The following is an 18,091-nucleotide window of genomic DNA, read 5'->3' on the forward strand; positions in this document are numbered from 1 at the left end:
ACCCTTAGGTAACACCTGGTGATATAGCTAGGACCTCCAGCTCTGATGCTGCCCCTCCTCTCCAGCCTGAGGCCACTGGAGACTGAAAGTTAAACTACAGTACACCTAAACTTCTCTCTTCTCCCCTTTATCACCCTGAAAGATTAAGACCTCCCAAACCGGGCAAATCCATGCTTCATTCATCTCCTACTCTATTTAACAAAGACATGCTGGACAGAGTGAGAAACAAGATGCCATGGTCCCTGCCACCAAAAAACTTACAGGTTAGTGAGAAAGATACTATCAACAAGTGCAATAAAGATCACAGAGAGGCCCCCGCTGGCGTAGCTCAGTGGATTGAGCTCGGGCTGTGAACCAAAGTGTCACAGGTTCAATTCCCAGGCAGGTTACATGCCTGGGTTGCAGGCCATGATACCCAGCAACTGCACATTGATGTTTCTCTCTCTCTCTCTTTCTCCCTCCCTTCCCTCCCTAAAAATAAATAAATAAATCTTAAAAAAAATCACAGAGAGACAAAGGAGTAAAGATCTTACATAGCAGAGGAGTCCTCTAGTTTGGGAAGCATAAGAACGTGGGCCTGGAGGTAGTATTTAACACTCAGACTAAGAATGAACTAATAATCTGTGTTGCCCGGATTAAGAATCAGGAAAAAGTGCTCTAGACAAAGAACAACATGAGCAGTGGCCCTGAGATTAGAGTGAGTACAACCCTGGGAAGGTTACAAAAGAAGAGCAGTGTGGCTGAAGGTGTGAGGAGTGAAGCGGGGAGGCTGAGGAGGTAGGCAGAAGCAAAGCTTGGAAGCAAATACACAGTGGGGCAAAAGCAGGTTTACAGTTGTTCACATGGAAAACAATACAATAATGAATAAATAACACAGGAATACATTGTTTTGCACACACAACTGTAAACCTACTTTTGCCCCACGCTGTATATGAATTTCAAACTTCATCCTAAAAAAGAAAGGGAAATAACCTAAGCAGGATAGCATGATCAGACATGCAAATCTAAGAGATTCTCATAACTGAAAGGTGGGAAATGGATGGGGTGGCATAAGATCAGAGATAGTGAGACTAATTAGGAAGCTACTACAAAAATCTAGGCAAAAGATTGATAGAGGGCATGAGGTAGAAAAAGAATTTAGGACTCCAGTTGTGGCTCAAGTAACTTCGCAAATGGTAATACCATTTACTAAGCTAGGGAACAAGGGAGGCTTAAGCATGGGCCAAAAATACAAAAAAAGTTCAGTTTTTGACACATTGAAAATACCTAAGATACAGAGACCCAAATGGGAATGATACAGGAACAAGTGGATATATAGGGCTGTGCCTTAAGAAACAAAACTGGGTTTATCAGTAGATTTAGGGGCAGTTAATTTAAACAGACAGAACTGAAGCCACAGAGTAAACAAGACTGCCTGGTAAACTGTGTACAATGAAAAAATAAAATATAAGAGCCCTGAGGAACTTCAACATTTGGAGGTGACCTGGAGAAGAAAGAACTAGCAAATAAGGACTAGCAAGAAGGGGCAGTGGCTAGAGAAAGAGTGGCCCAGGGAAGTCTTGTCCCAGAATGGCAATGACAATGATGATGACCAGAATGATGATGATGTTGCTAGCTAACATTTACCATGAGTAAACTCCATGGAAAACACTATGCTAAGTAATACACATATATTACCTCATTTAATGATTACAACAACCTATGTGGGTAGGAACAATACTATCTACAAGTGAATAAATTGGGGCACTGATAATTTAATTCATTTTTCTAAGATAAAAAATCTAACAAAACAGTGTCAGAAACCAAGAGAAAAGACTATTTCTAGGAGTGAGTGGCTAATGTATCAAATTCCCTGAAGTCGGAAAGATAGGAGCCAAATTGAATCCTTTACCTTTAATGTTACAGACACCATTAGTGGCTCCAATCAGAGCAGTTTCAGTGGAGTAGTGTGGATGGTTCTTCTTGCCTTTAGACCCTGTGTCCAACCCATCAGCAACCCATCAGTTTTGCCACCAGCACCCTGATCCGAACTATTATCAATATTTATTATTATTAAATTATCATTCTTACTGGAATCACTGAACTAGCCTGAAATGGTTTACCTGCTTCCATATTTGACTTCTTGAAATCCATTCTCTCCACACAGTAGCCAGTGTGCTTATTTTTAAATGCAAATTAAATCTTGAAACTGGCTGCTGAAATCCCCTAATGGCTTCCATCACTCAGAATAATATCTACACTCCTAAGACTGGTGTAAGAGCCCTACATGGTCTGGACCTCCTCTCTACCCTCAAGCCAAACTATTTTCCCCCTGGCTCCTACTATAAAAAGGTTTTCTCACTCTCGACAGGAGGCTATCTGGGCTCCAAACTTAGAATGAAAGTCCCTAGTCTCTCTGGTTCATACTTCACACCCAGGGTTAGATAAGTGAGTGCATGGCATGTAACACAAGTTCAATACATATTTTTGAATGGATGAAAGACAGAGACAGCAAGAATATAAGAAAATTGTAAAATAACTTGGTCACAGAGGACAGCAAGTACAATAGACTTTTTTGTTTGTTTTTTAAGATGAGAGAAATTTGAGTTTCAATAAGGGATATTAGGAGATTTTCCAAGAGCTTGAGAAAACTTGAAGACGTCATAAAAATCACAGAACGTAACAGGAAAAAAATTAATCAATTAAGAAATTAATCAATTAAGGAAAAAATAAAGCTATACAAGGAATTTATGGTACAAAGGGGTTTTATCTCTCTATACCAAAGATTCTTGCTCTATAATCTGAGGGGTTGGGGAAAAATCAGTAGCTTCTAGCCACTAGCAAGAACTTCTCTTTACTTTTTTCTCTCATGGTGCCCTTTGGTTATTTCACACTGAAAGGGAGTTCTGATTAATAAATTACATATGTTTGCTTAATAAAATAATTATACTAAACAAATGCATATTAGTTGGGAAATCCAAGGCTCAAAAAATTAAGTTTTTCAAAATAAGTGTCATTTTCTTAACATGAAGAAACTGGTCCAAATTAACACAGGAAATTAATGGAGGCAATTCCAAATCATGGATCAAAAGTAAAAAACTGAAAAGTTTCTGGAAGATAATGAAGAAGGCATAGTTTTCTCTTCTAATTAGAAATAAAAAGCAACAGTAAATCCCAGAGAACTGGGTAAGGGGACCTGCATAAGGAAGTCATGGTCTAACCATGAAGCAAATTAAGCTGTGGAGTGACATTAAGCAACTGATGTACAGGAGAACCAATTTGAACTTCACACTAGGGTCATTTTTTTTAATGTGACAAAAACATTTAATATCTTCAAACGTTAAATGGGAAAAGTATAATTAGAAGACTGCATAGCAGTTAGAAAAGTATTATGATTAAGAGCATAGGGTCTGGAGCCAGACCTCCTAGATTCAAATAATAGTCACACAAATTACTGAATGACTCTACCTCACATCTAAACCTAGTATATGAGTCATCATGATACTATTGTACCTTCTTGATAAAGTTGCCATGAGCATTAAATAATACGTACTTAGACTGGTTCCTGTCTCATAGTAAGATCTGGATGTGAGTATTTGCTATTGTTATTACCACTATCATTATTATTATTTGATATATGAACGATGAAGCTGAAAAGCAATGGGAGAAAACACAAAGGTATGACTCCATGGGAAAATACAAGAATCCAGGTGGATAAATGTGCAAGGAAGAGAAATAAATTAAAAGTAAAAAAACACACAGATAATTTTAAATGCTAGTCTTTTAAAAATGAGTTACGTATACCAGTACGGATAACATGAACACAATGCCAAGGGGGTAAAAGCAAGCCATGGAAAATAGAGTTCCAAAACATGCAAAACTAAACATAAAATATGTAGAGATATATCAAGGATGAAACTATAAGAAAAGCAAGAGTTTATCAGTTATCATTTGGGTGAAGTGATCATCACAAAGCACATGACTATGTTTACTGCTAGCAAAGGTCACACAGGCAGCTTCAGGGGCCCACTTCTGCTGAGCAGGTGTGCCCGAATTTTTAAAATTTACTGTTTATGCTGCATGTAGATAGTCTCTTTGTGTAAAATAAGTTATAATAAAGGGGCAAAAACTTACTAATACATTTTAAAGGCAAAAGGAGATACTTAAGACTTCTGGCCAAGATGGAGGCATAGGTAGTCGCAATGTGCCTCCTCGCGCAACCAGAACTAAGGGCAACAAGAACTTAGAAACAAAAACACAACCAGAACAGAGAGAAATGAACTCAAGGGAAGTCTGACTACCATTCATCCAGACCGGTAAGGAGGGGCGGAGTCAGAGGCCTACGGAGAGTAGTGGAGGGGTACCGGCAGGAAAAAGCGGTGGCAGGCAGACTGGGGCGCGCAGGGCCCAGGCGGCAGTTGGCGGACCCCAGAAGCGCAGGGGCAGCTGACAGACCGGTGGCAGACCCTGGGCACGGGAGGCAACGAGCAGACCCAGTGAGGAATGCAAGGCAACTGGCTGTCCGCAGCCACACATTCCCGCAAAAACTAAGTGAAAACTGTCAGCAACACAGACCATGCAACCCAAGGACCCAGCACCGGGAAACAAAACCTGAAGGCAACGATTGAAAACACCTGTGGGAGTTGAGGCTGGGAGATTCTCTCAGCCTCACAGGAGGCTCCTTGAGGAAACCCACAGGGTCCGAGAAAGTACATAAGCCCACCCGCCCGGGAGCCAGCACCAGAAGGGCCAAATCTGCTTGCGGGAAGCGGCAAAGGGGACTGAAGTCCTAGAAAGAGCGGAGCAGGTGCCACTGTTCCCTCTCGACCCTGCCCCCACATACAACGTCACAACCCAGCGACTGAGGTGCCCCGCCCTGGTGAACACCTAAGGCTCTGCCCCTGGTATGTAACTGGCACAACCAAACCAAAGGAAAAAAATTAAATTAAATTTAAAAGATGGCTCAAACAGAATTAAAAGCCCCAAATCAAGTGTTTTTAAGTGACCGAGAGATAGCCAACCTATCAGATGCACAGTTCAAAGCACTGGTGATCGGGATGCTCACAGAATTGGTTGACTTTGGTCATAAATTATATGAACAAATGCAGGCTACGATAAGAGAAATGAAGGAAAATGCACAGGGAACCAATAGTGATGGAAAGAAAACTGGGTCTCAAATCAATGGAAGGGACCAGAAGGAAGAAAGAAACAACCAAACAGAAAAGAATGAAGAAACAAGAATTCAAAAAAATGAGGAGAGGCTTAAACCTCCAGGATATCTTTAAACCTTCCAACATCTGAATTATAGGGATACCAGAAGGGGTAGAGGAAAAACAAGAAGTGGAAAAGTTATTTGAGCAAATAATGAAGGAGAACTTCCCCAATCTGGCAAGGGAAATAGACTTCCAGGAAGTCCAGGAAGCTCAGAGAGTCCCAAAGAGGTTGGACCCAAGGAGGAACATGCCAAGGCACATCATTATTACATTAGCCAAGGTAAAAATGAAGGAGAGAATTCTAGAAGCAGCAAGAGAAAAGGAAACAGTTACTTACAAAGGAGTTCCCATCAGAATGTCAGCTGATTTCTCAAAAGAGACCTTGCAGGCAAGAAGGGGCTAGAAAGAAGTATCCAAGTCAGGAAAGGCAAGGACCTACATCTAAGATTGCTCTATCCAGCTAAGCTTTCATTTAGAATGGAAGGGGAATGGAAGTGCTTCTCAGATAAGGCCAAGTTAAAGGAGTTCATTATCACCAAGCCCTTATTATATGAAATGTTAAAAGGACTTATCTAAGAAAAAGAAGATAAAAAATATGAACAGTAAAAAAGGACATCAAACTCACAGTAACAACCATACCTAAAACAAAAGCAAACTAAGCAAACAACTAGAACAGGAACAGAATCACAGAAATGGAGATCACATGGAGGATTAGCAACAGGGAAGTGGGAGGAGGAGAGAGGGGGAAAAGACATAGAGAATAAGTAGCATAGGCAATAGGTAGAAAATAGACAGGGGGAGGGCAAGAATAGTACGGGAAATGTAGAAGCTAAAGAACTTATAAGTATGACACATGCACATGACTAAGGGGGGGATATGGGTGGGAGAGGGTGTACAGGGTGGAGGGGAGTGAAGGGGGGAAATGGAACAACTGTAATAGCATAATCAATAAAATACATATTTTAGTACCTTTTTTTAAAGTACCTTTAGTACCTTTTTTTAAAGTACCTATTTTTAAGTACCTTTTTTTAAAAAGAAGGTACTTAAAAAAAAGAAAGTCCTCTTTTTCATTGCCAAATTAGTAAAGGTTTTTCCTTTAAAACTCAATGGAGAAAATCTTCTTTAATGATAAAACCAAATTAGCTAGTTTTAAAAGTTAAATATATTTCTAAGTTGGTCAAATGCAAATTCTACTGGGAGTGTATCCTGATAAAAGAGGACTTCCCCCATCTGAAACATATCATCAATCCTAAATAAATGATTCTTAGCACTACAGTAAGAACAACTGATAATATCTAGTGCTTAATGTCATTAATTCAGATGGGATATTTAATATGATGCTTCTAATAACACTGTAATCTATCCCTTAAAAAAGTACTAAATCTTTAAATGGGTTATGTAACTTTGCCTATGGATCAAATTTCTGGGCACACTGGCCTACAAAGTTCAAACATAAGATCTTCATTACAGAAGAGCATTTAATATAATCTTGCATATTAATGATGAGAAGACACAATCTTGTATAATTTATTAATGATGTAGCCACTAGAAATTATGAAAGCTACCTGAAGACTTTCAGACAACCTATAGGTTACAGAATCTTAAAGTTAAAGCAATATCAGGTATTACCCAGTCCAATTCCTTCATTTTGCAGATATGAAAACTGAGGCAAAAGGAGCTGAAATGCCTTAGACAAGATCAAGATTAGGAAAGCCCAGTCTTCCAACAATGTTCTTTTTATCACACTACACTGACACCCTTGCAACAAGAACATATATACAAGGATGCCAATATTCTCATGAGTATGCATTTTTTCAAATAGTTCTGCACCTAAGTAAACATCTTATGCCTTCAACCTATCCTCTCCCCAGCCCCCTACATGGTCTGACTAGAAGGCATACTCACACACCAAGAAATCAGGAACAAAAACTACAGTGCATGTACTTTTTCTTTTTTGTTCTCAATTGCTATGAGAACAGAACTCCAAGATCAGTTGTGTATCCCCCCAACCCACTGTCCTAACTAATCTCTTAGACTCTTTATAGAAATACACGGTCAACCCTTCCTTCCTTACACACTGCTAATCTAAAATTAAGTATCCACCTGTAGTAGTCACTATAGATCTCGCCAAACCCCAACCATGCTCAGACTGTCTGACAACCAAACACAATATATAAACAAGAGAAATGAAAAAACAAACATAAAATTCAGGGCTCTCTGGTTTTTATAAGGTTTTTCCTGATTTTTTTTAACACTCTAACATGTGGCACAGGCTTATTTTCAAATTTGCACTAAGTTTAACACATTTCCTAAAGGATTGGTTGGGGTTTTTTGTTTGTTTGTTTTGAGTTTTTCTGTTTGTTTGTGGGGGATTTTTGCCTTTAAATAAAATATGGTTTCTTGAGCGGACCCAAGAATCCATAAAGATTCATTGTATAACTTACAGTAATAAAAGGCAGTTTTGCCATGGCCCAAATGAGGATTCTGTAGATATGTGCTTATATGCAAATCATCTACTACATTTCATCTTAAAAACAGCATGATAGCCCTAAAAGTGATGCTCATACACCTAAAATTATAATTTTGTGAAGTATTCATATACTAATCCCTGAGACAGTTTGGTAGCCCAGTCTTAGCATAAAGTGCAATGCCTGGCATAAAACAAGCAATTTTTTAAGAGGATGTTGAGACAGAGTTTTCCTGTCACTTTAAAATTTCAGTTATGGCTCCAATTTTTAAACAAAAGTGAGACCACAATAAGCAGCTGGAAATTGAGAGCAGAACCTCCCTGAGGATCCACAAAGTAAGAAATCAAGTACTATTTGTAAACTCTGTAAGTCACAATTTTCACATATGCATGCTTTCCAAACATATGGGAATGCTTTTTATATTTTAAAAAACACATTTCAAATGTGATAGTGGCTTTTTGCTATTAAGTATTTTCTCAGTTCACAGTTGAAGTACAAGTAGTATATAGGAGAATCACTTTTTTTAAGTTGAGTAAGAAATTACTCTTAATCCTGTATATTAAACATAAATTATGTCACTTTAGACAAATTTATCAACAATGTATTGTTTTTAGAAACACAGAATCAGGATTCACCAGTTGGTCAGGAAGCCAGGCCCCAAGAACACATTTCCTACACCAGCATTCTCTCTCTATTTCAGCTCCACGTTTTAAAAACCTCCACAGTTTGTGGACTTAAGCCCTCTCAATGACATAAATTCACTCCATTTTCCTTCAGAAAGTCGCATATCAAGAAACTGTCCCAATGTTTTCAAACCAGCACACAGCTGGGTAACCCAATTACAGAAACGCCAGGTAACAGTGCTATTCCAGGCTATCGCTGCCAAGTGTTAGGGGGCTGGGTATAGGTGGCCAGGGTGGCCAACCGAAGCGGAAGATTGCAGGTAATACTTGAAGAGATAAGGGGAAAAGAACCTGGCCATGGCAATAAAAATGCCCATACAGAGCACCCTCCCTGCACCCCCTGAACTCCCCACCCCCGGACAAAAACAAAATATTAAGGAGTACGCCACCTGTTGGGAATAACATCTGCTTCACGTTCTTGGGGAAACTGAAGGGAGGAATGGGGAGGAGACTGAGCAGAAGGCGTATGGTCAAGGCCAACTGAACACCTACTAGGAATCCTAGAGTAGTGAGGGGTGCAAGGCTTGATGATGATGAAGACATTTAAGAAGTCAGTCCTTTATCTTAGGAAAGATAAGAAGCCATGAAGAAGGTTAAGCACAGAAGTAGTAGCAACAATTTTGCACTTTAGAAAGGCCATTTCGGCTGGAGTATCCTTTGTTCAATGTTTCACATGTACTGAAATGAGTAAATATTATGTCCCCTCAACAAGAAAAGTTCACAGACAGAATGCTATACACTGACTGGGCATTTTTGAAAGCCAGATCAAACTCTTTCTTCTTTCTGATGCACTTCCTAGGCCCTTCCTCTTACTCCAGTCAACAAATGTTTTCTTCTCCCCTTTATTTTTAACCTTCCCTACACATGTTTATCTCCAGCACTGATCTCTCCAACTTAGTCTCACATTTCTGATTTTACTATACATCTCCATACGAACACTCTACCAGCAACTCAAATGCAATAGGTCTAAACACTTATTTCTTAACCCCCGCCCACAAGCCTATATTCTCTCAACTGCCCAGCATCAACATTATCTTCTATTAATCTCTCTCTTTCCCCATATCCAATCAACTTTTTATTTCTGTCCAACCTACCTCAGCAACATGTAGCTGTGGCTACTAACCCTGTGGCTACTAACCTAGTTCAGGTTTTCATTCTCTGAAAAACTCTTAGAACCCTTCTTTAGTAGTCCAGTGGTTCTCTCCCAATTCAACCCGTCCTCTGAATTATTAGATAATGTATGCTATAATTCAACTCTGATCATGACATTTCAAGGACCCAAAAATGTAATCTCATAGCTCACTAACCCAGTCCAAATTTCCTAGGCAAGCATTGAAAGTTTTGTATGGTCTAGGCCAAACCTAATTTTCCATCTTTAAACTTTGTCTTCTCACTATTCTCCTTTATACATGCTCCAATTTTTCTTTTATACCTACCCTCCTACATGATCTGGCAAACACTGGGTGCTCAACCAAAGGTGATTTCTCCCACATGAGTTTGCTATACTCCTCTTCCCCATGTCATACCAATTTACAGAAAAAATATGCTATCATTTTATGTATTCAATCCTCACACAGGAAATTAGAATATTCACAGAAAACCCTGTAAAATCTAGGAAACAGACAAGGACTGAGAAAGAAGAGTGGTGCAACTAAGCTCCAATGTCAAAACAGAAAGGTGGTGACAAAGCAGGATGTCAAAAACTTTAGAACATTTGAAACAGTTGACATCGTTATACCTGGGACACGGGTCCTAACAGCCTATGAGAATTCTAGATGATTCATTGCTTTAATAGGACTTACAGTCTAGTGAAGAAGATGAACATGTATGAACTTCACAATGCAAGGTGGTAAAACAGTGCTCCAACCGAGGCACAAAATGTCTCAGAAGCACAAGGAAACTAAGAGATAAAGAAGCTTCACAAAATACCATTTGATGGAGGCCTTAAGGACTTCAATGGTTATGAGAGAAAATTATTTCAACCACCAGAAATAGTGTAAAGGAAAGGTACAGGTAGAAAATGCTGGACATGTGAGAGGAACAGGAAAATAAATAATGAAATCTTGGTCCCTGAACTACTACTATTTTGAATGTCTCTAATTATCACATATAGTTTTAATGAATTTATATTTTTCTTGAATTTACATTTTTTAAAGATTTTATTTATTTTATTTTTAGAGAAGGAAGGGAGGGAGAGGGGGGAGAGAGAGAAACATCAATGTGTGGTTGCTGGGGGCCGTGGCCTGCAACCCAGACATGTGTCCTAACTGGGAATCGAACCTGCGATGCCTGGTTCGCAGCCCACACTCAGTCCACTGAGCTACACCAGCCAGGGCTGAATTTACATTTTTAAAAGTCATTTTTTTTTCTTTTTTAATTGAATTTATTGGGGTGACATTGGTTAATAAAAGTATACAGGTTTCAGGTGTACAACTCCATATTACTTCATCTGAATATTGTATTGTGTGTTCACCAACCCATAAAGACTCTCCATCACATTTATCCCCCATGCCTTCTTCTATCCCGCCCAGCCCTCTTTAATTGTTCAATTACAGTTGACAAACAATATTATATTAGTTTCAGGTGTGCATTGCAGTGTTTAGGAGTTATATACTTATTAAGTGATCATCCTGATATAGCTCATGCCCATCTGACACCATAGTTATTAGAATAATATTGACTATATTCCCTATGCCGTAATTACCATCCCTATTACTGTTCTGTAACTAACAATTTGTACTTCTTAATCTCTTAACCTTTTTCACCCATCCTCTCCAAACCCCCCATCTGGCAACCATCCAAATGTTCTCTGAAAAAAAAGTTTTATGTATCTATGAGTATCAGTTCTGCCTTTTCATTTATTTTGTTTTTTCGATTCAATTGCTGGTATATATGTATTTCTTGCCATTCTATTTTTAATTTTTTCCTTCTTCTTAAAGATAATCCTTTTTAACATTTCATGTAACACTAGTTTGGTGGTGATGAGCTCCTTTAGCTTTCTCTTTTTTAATTTGTTAAATATGTTTATTGATGTTAGCGAGAGAGAGGGAAACATCAAAGTGAGAGAGAAATATTGATTGTCTGTCTCCTATGCACATCCTGACCAGAGATCAAACTGACAACCTAAGTAAGTGCCTGACTAGGAATTGAACCCCTAACCTTGTGGTGTACAGGACAACATTTCAACCAACTGAGCAACACAGGCCAGGGCTCCTTTAACTTTTTCTTATCTGGGAGGTCTTTATATGTCCTTTGATTCTAAATGATAACTTTGTTGGATAGAGTAACCTTGGTTGCAGGTCATTATTTTTCATCACTTTGAATATTTCTTGCCAATCCCTTCGGGTCTGAAAAGTTTCTGTTGATAAGTCAGCTGATGGTGTTATGGGAGCTCTCTTGTAGATAACTGATTTTCCCTTGCTGCTTTTAAGATCCTCTCTTTGTCTTTAACATTTTAATTATGATGTGTCTTGATGTGGGCCTCTTTGAGTTCATGTTGTTTAGGACCCTCTGTGCTTCATGGACTTGTCTATTTCCTTCACCATGTTAGGGAAGTTTTCTGTCATTATTTTTCAAACAGGTTTTCAATGTCTTGTTCTCTCTCTTCTGGCACCCCCATGGTGTCAATGTTGGTACACTTTAAGTTGTCCCAAAGGCTCCTTACACTATCTTCTTTTTTGTTTGTTTGTTTGTTTTGCTATTCTGATTGGGTATTGTTTTTGCTTCTTTATATTCCAAATTGCTGATCTGATTCTCACTTCATCTATTCCACTGTTGATTCCCTGTAAATTAGTCTTCATTTCAGTTAGTGTGTCCTCCATTTCTGACTGGTTCTTTTTCGTGGTTTCCATGTTCTTTTTTATGTTATTAAAGTTCTCACTGAGTTCATTGAGCATCCTTATAATTAGAGTTTTGAACTCAATCTAATAGATTGCTTGTCTCCATTTTGTTTAGCTCTTTTTCTGGAGTTTTGTTTTGTTCTTTCATTTGGGACATGTTCTTTGTCTCCTCATTTTGGCAGCCTCCCTGTGTTTTTCTTTATGTATTAGGTAGAGCTGGTACATCTCCTGGGCTTGATAGAATGGCCTAATATAGTAAGTATCCTGTTGGGTGCAGGGCACATACTCCCTGTTCACCCAAGCTGGTGCTCCAGGTATGCCACCCCCTCTCCCAAGGGGAATGTGCACACCCTCCTATTGTAGTTGAGCCTTCACTGCTGTTGGCATATCAGTGGGAGGAGTTTTCTCCCAGGCTAATCAGCTATAAGGACTGGCTTCAACCACCGTGGAGGATCAGCTGTGCAGAGGCACACCCCAAAGAGCAAGATTTACTTTGGCAGGGCTCTGGTGCCTGCTGAGTCAGCCTCTTGAGTGTGGAGGTGACTGGGTGGTGCTTCAATGTAGCCTTAGCTGTCCACTAGGTGCAATGGCTCTGGGGCCTCCCAGGAGGTGCAGGCCAAGGTCAGCTGCCAACTGTGTTATGCCCGGGGCCACCTGGCATGAGCTACAAAGTGATCTGCGGATAGCTGCTACTTGTGCCAGGCTTGGAGGTACCCAAGAGAGGCCAAGCTGTGAAACTAAGCCAGCTGTGCAAGTGCCAAGCCTAGGGCCACTTAGTGAGAGGTATGGGGCAGACAGACACTAGATGCTTCTTGTTTGAGAGATTTTAGGACAGTCTGAAGCATGAGCCTAGACAGGCCATTTGTTTGGTAAAGCCATTGGAAACAGCTTGGGTGGACCTTCAAGTTGGGTGGGGTGGGGTCTCAGGAAACCACTAGGGCAGGGCAAACAGTGATAGTCAGGTTGATGGAGATGCAGTATGGTACCCATGGCTCTGTCAGGGGAGAGGGTTTAGCACGGGAACAGTGGCCTCTGTCAGCTGTCTGGAAGAAAGCTGTACGCCCAACCCTTACCCTGATGCCAGACACTTCAGTTCCTCCCTGTATGCCCCTGGTGCCTTTCAAGCTGCTGCCCCAGTGCTGGAGCTCAAAGGAAATGAGTTCAAATACGTGAATGGGTCCTGTAAGAGGAACACCTGGGACTCTGGAAGCCCCCTGTCTCTCTCAGGAACAATCCCCACTGGTTTTTACTGCCAGGGGTTATGTGGACTTCTCTTTCTGGCACTGGAATCCCAGGCTGTGGGACCTGGTGTGAGATCAGTACCCCTGGCTCCTTAGGGGGGAACCCCCACAGACAAGATATCCCCCCAATTTTTATCCACCACACGTGGATACAGGACCAGCCTATTCCCATCTCTGCCCCTCCTACCAGTCTCAATGTGGCTTCTTTTTAAATTCCGTCGTTTTAGGACTTCCATCCTGCCAGATTTCAGGTGATTTTGAATGATGACTATTTTGTAGTTTAGTGGCAATTTTGACGTGGTTGTGGGAGGAGGTGAGTACCATGTTTACCTATGCCACCATCTTGACCAGATCTGATGACTTTTACTTTAAGAGTTTTTTGAGCTTAACACTTAAAATCAGTGAATTCCTGAAAATATGCAGATGATTATCTGCAGGATGAATTAGTTGTTATTAACAGGATTTTCAAAACTCACTTGGATCTCAAGCTCCATTCCCCACAGGCTCTCTCTTCAGCATTAGTGTAGCAGTATGAATGAATTGATCTAACATCCCAGGATCCCACCAAGATGCCACACTCTTTTACACACACATTGCAATCAAGAGGAAAAAATACATTTTAAGGACTAATAACTCCATAACAAAAGAGAAGTAATAATATAAAATCAAACTATGTAAGTGGCTGCACTACATTCTATAAAGAACACTAGAATTAGAAGAGACTTTAGGAAAAATCTGTATCAGCCATTTGACCCAAACCGTGTCTATCAGATTCTTTCTCTCAGTTTAGGATCGAGGCTAAATGATTAAGCCTCTCCGTAAATATTTAGGAGCCTCTGAGAAGCCACATTCAGCCATTAATAAAAGAAACAGAAACAAAATGGTCAGCAAACAGAGAACAATGAAGCAAAGAAAGGCAAAGACTAGAGAATGGGGAAGGTGCAGGTTTTCCAGTCCCTGGTCCCTAATAAGGTCTGTCTGCATTTGGATTCCATCTAATTCCTTTCTTTTTCCGAAAACTAGTTCAAGTTCATTTCTGTTACTTGCAGTAGAAGCTTAAATGAGGGAATAACCAAAATCTTCTACAAAATCAATTGGTTAATTCATCAGTGGTCTACCCCTCCTATACAGTCATACCTCAGTACTCGTCAGCTTCAGAACTCACCAAACCTATACTCCTCACATTTTAACTGGAAAAAACATGTTTCAGCACTTGATGATTGATCGGGACTCATCATACTTGCTAGAACTTGTATGAGTCATAACACCGTTCCGCAAAAGAAAATGTTTCATCATTTGGTATTCATCGGTTTTGTTACTCATTACGAGTTCTGGAACGAATTAACGAGTACCAAGGTACCACTGTTCTTTCCTTTTTCTTTATTTATATATCTTTAAAAGCCGTAAGTATAACTTTGGTATGCTGTAGAGACAAATATGTGAACAGAGATCCAATATTTTGCTAAGCATTTTAAAAAGAAAACCTATCATGCCCAGGAAGGAGAAAACATAGGAATATTCAAGGAAAAACCTTGAGATACCTGGTTAGCAATCAAAGATGCTAACTAACAACTGGAAAATTAAATAAACAGTTATCTGATTACCTTCCCAATGAAAGCCAATTTATTTCTGAATAAACCAGATGGGTAGATCCAATTCAGTGAAAACCCATATAGGGCATTTTGTCTGGAACGCCCACAAATGAGTAGCCACAGTCCTCCCAACCACAAAAAAGTTTGGATTCTCTTCAGTGGCATCCCTAAACCAGACCAAAATTCCAAAACTGAATACCAAACCATTTTAGGGCCTAGACTTAACCATCCCCAAAGAGCAGTGAGGCATTTACCTTATGACCTAACTAGCACTTTCTGGTATCAGGGAAAGAGAAGAAATTTACAGAAGCCTAATTTTATGGAACTCTATCCAGGTGAGTACATGTGCCAGGCATCAAGACATTCCTGAGGCAGATGCAGGCTCCCTAATGCTGGATCCACACCCATCAGATCTGACTACAAGTAGACTAGTTTAACATGTATAACAAGTCAAAGTTGACAATCAGAAGTCTGAATCAACGTGGTAGGTGGCTCTGCAGGATTGTATAAACAAAAACAATACTGTAGGATCATGGAGTTAGAAGGGACCTTGGAACTGTGTCCAACTTCATCATTTTACAGAAAAGAAAGTTAAACATCAGAACCAAATTTATCAACCAAATCCCTAACTATAATGAGTAACACAGACGAGATAAAATCAAAAGGACTGTAATCAAATTAGGATAGAAACAAAAAGTATCTGGTTCTTCATTTGAATTTTATTTCCTAAAATTGCTCTTTAATGACTGAAACTTTATTTTTAATTCAAAAAAGGATAAATTAGGAAAAATCTGTCAAAACCTCTGTTGGGATTTTTTTGATATTGTGTTACTTGATTTTAACAAAACAGTAAAGATTTCTAACCTAATGGGTTAACATTTTAGTTAAGATATTAGAACAAACACTTTTAAAAGCCAAAAAAAAGGAAAAGAAAATGCCCTTGCTGGGTGGGTCAGTTAGCTGGAGCGTCATCCCATACACCAAAATGTTAGGGGTTCAATTCCCAGTCAGGGTACATACCTACATTGCGGTTTCGATCCCCAGTCCTACTGTGTATGGGAGGCAACTGATCAATGTTTCTCTCTCTCATCAATGTTTCTCTCTTTCTCTCCCCCCACCCCTTCCTCTTTCTCTCTAAAATCAATAAACATAGCCAAAAAAATGGGTGTTGATTCAAAATCTAAATGATGTTATGTTTAGGATGATGTATGCTTGCAAGCCCAGCACACAGGCAGTTTAGGCACTGTGACAAAATTCTAAATGGCCAGACATACTCATTTTGATATAAAAATTCCAGACTATCACAGAATGCCCTAATAAAAGTCATCAGAAATTAGACTTATATGTCAGCTAGGATCAAAATTAAAAGAATAGATGTTTAAGTGACCTAAATATAAACTTGGTGTTAGAAATTGCCGACAAGGGGCCACACTATTGTGGGCTTTGGTCTTCAAGGGCTGCTTGGCTACAGCATTAGGTAAGTCAGCACATCGCTAAGGGAAAAAAAGACAAATCTATCTTCTGTACAATCCACTGTTTATGGTGCAGCACAGTATTTCTTAGAAGACCACTGATAAAATGCGAAGTTAGAACTTGTTGTGTTTCCTGATAAGTGCTATTAAAGTTACTCCTAAAGTAAGAATCATAAAAAGCAGATCTTTTGGGAAAACAATATTAACCAGAAACAAATAAAAAATTGATATCATCACTTAAATTAATGTTTATAAACTACACATTTAATAAAAGTTAAATATTTTTAAACCTATTTATCTGAATTGACAATGTTAGGTTACATAAATCCTGGAGACTTTGTATAGAAAAAAACTAACTTTTAAAATCTATTTTGCCAACAATGCTGCAAATGGAAGTATTATGAAGAGATAGCCAAAGTGGTGAATATAATCTAAGCTTAAGAGACTCAACTTTCAACTAATTTATGAGTTCTATTTGTTAGCCATATCTTATTTTCAACAGTTTAATGTATTGGTAGCAAAAACAAAAGCACAACTTCCTAAGAAATCTCAATTCTAAGGAATTAACATTTCTGTAACTACATACCAGATAAAATTAAGAACTGAGAAGTTTTAATGACTAGTTAGATACTAATCACTAATATAAAAGTTCATGCAATTTCATATTTACCTTAAATTCTAAATATTTGTACTTTCAAATAATAAATTTTTATAATAATCATATACTTATAAATTCCTCACTGATATTTTCCACGATTTAAAGAAAACTATCCTTAAAAATCAACCTAAGAACTCAAAGTTGTTCCACTTGATAGCCTACAGTCTTAAACCAAATAATGTAATGCCACCTTTCGTTCATATAGTTTGCGTTGAAATAGTGCACTGTAAAACTTAAAAACAGATTTGGATGCTTTTTCTCCTCTTAAAAACAAAACAAAACTAGTACCTGGCAAACTCCGGGTTTTGTTAGGTCCTGGCCTATTAAATACCAGCCGGCCCTGAGCCAGCGGCGCGGCAGAGGCGACGCGCAGGCGGTGGGTGCGCCGTGGGGTGCGCACCTCCTCGGCTCCTGCCCGCGGATCCCGTGCCCCCCGCGCCGCCGGCGCCCCACGGCCCTCCCGGACGCGCGGCGGGAGGGGCGGGCCTGGCTGGCACGTTCCCACGCACCCGGGCCCGTTATCTGAGCGGCCACCTCAGCGGAGCTGACCTGCGCGGAGCAGGAGGCTCCAGGGGCCCCGCCGGGAGCCCCAGCGCCCTCCCGAGCCGCAGGGGGCGTCCCCTCCCCTGCCTCCGGCAGGATGCCCCGCCAGGCCCCTCTCTCGGGGCCCCGCGCCGGGTGAGAGCCTCTGCGGGCTCAGGTTCGCTCCGGGGACGGGATAAGGTGTCAGCCAGGCGGCTAGGCGCCTCCCGTCGGCGGGGGCGAACCAGCCCTGACCTCGTTCGAGCCACCCCTCGCCGCCCGCGCGGGGCGCTCCCCTTCCTCGCCTCTCCTCGTCTCGGGATAGGGGTGTCCCCGCAGGAGGCTGAGGGGGCGCCGCCGGAGCTCGCCGGGGCGCGGTCCCACTTCAACTTGGCAGGGTCCGGTGGGAGGGGTGAGGGGTGGC

The 18,091-nt window shown here is 40.3% G+C and overlaps 1 protein-coding gene across 2 annotated transcripts in view; it reads right to left on the bottom strand.

Annotated features, from left to right (window-relative positions):
- Positions 1-18,091, bottom strand: part of MSRB3 (methionine sulfoxide reductase B3) — a 168,643-nt gene that overhangs the window by 150,351 nt on the left and 201 nt on the right. The window contains exon 1 of one of the 2 annotated variants that reach the window (XM_028532202.2): positions 17,434-17,784. The exons of the other annotated variant lie outside the window; for it this stretch is intronic. The gene's annotated coding sequence lies outside the window, so the exon portion shown is untranslated. Of the gene's footprint in view, positions 1-17,433; positions 17,785-18,091 lie in introns of those variants that run through there. 2 annotated transcript variants of the gene reach the window in all.

This window comes from Phyllostomus discolor, chromosome 2 (assembly GCF_004126475.2).
Source record: "Phyllostomus discolor isolate MPI-MPIP mPhyDis1 chromosome 2, mPhyDis1.pri.v3, whole genome shotgun sequence".
Classification (NCBI taxonomy): Eukaryota; Metazoa; Chordata; class Mammalia; order Chiroptera; family Phyllostomidae; genus Phyllostomus; species Phyllostomus discolor.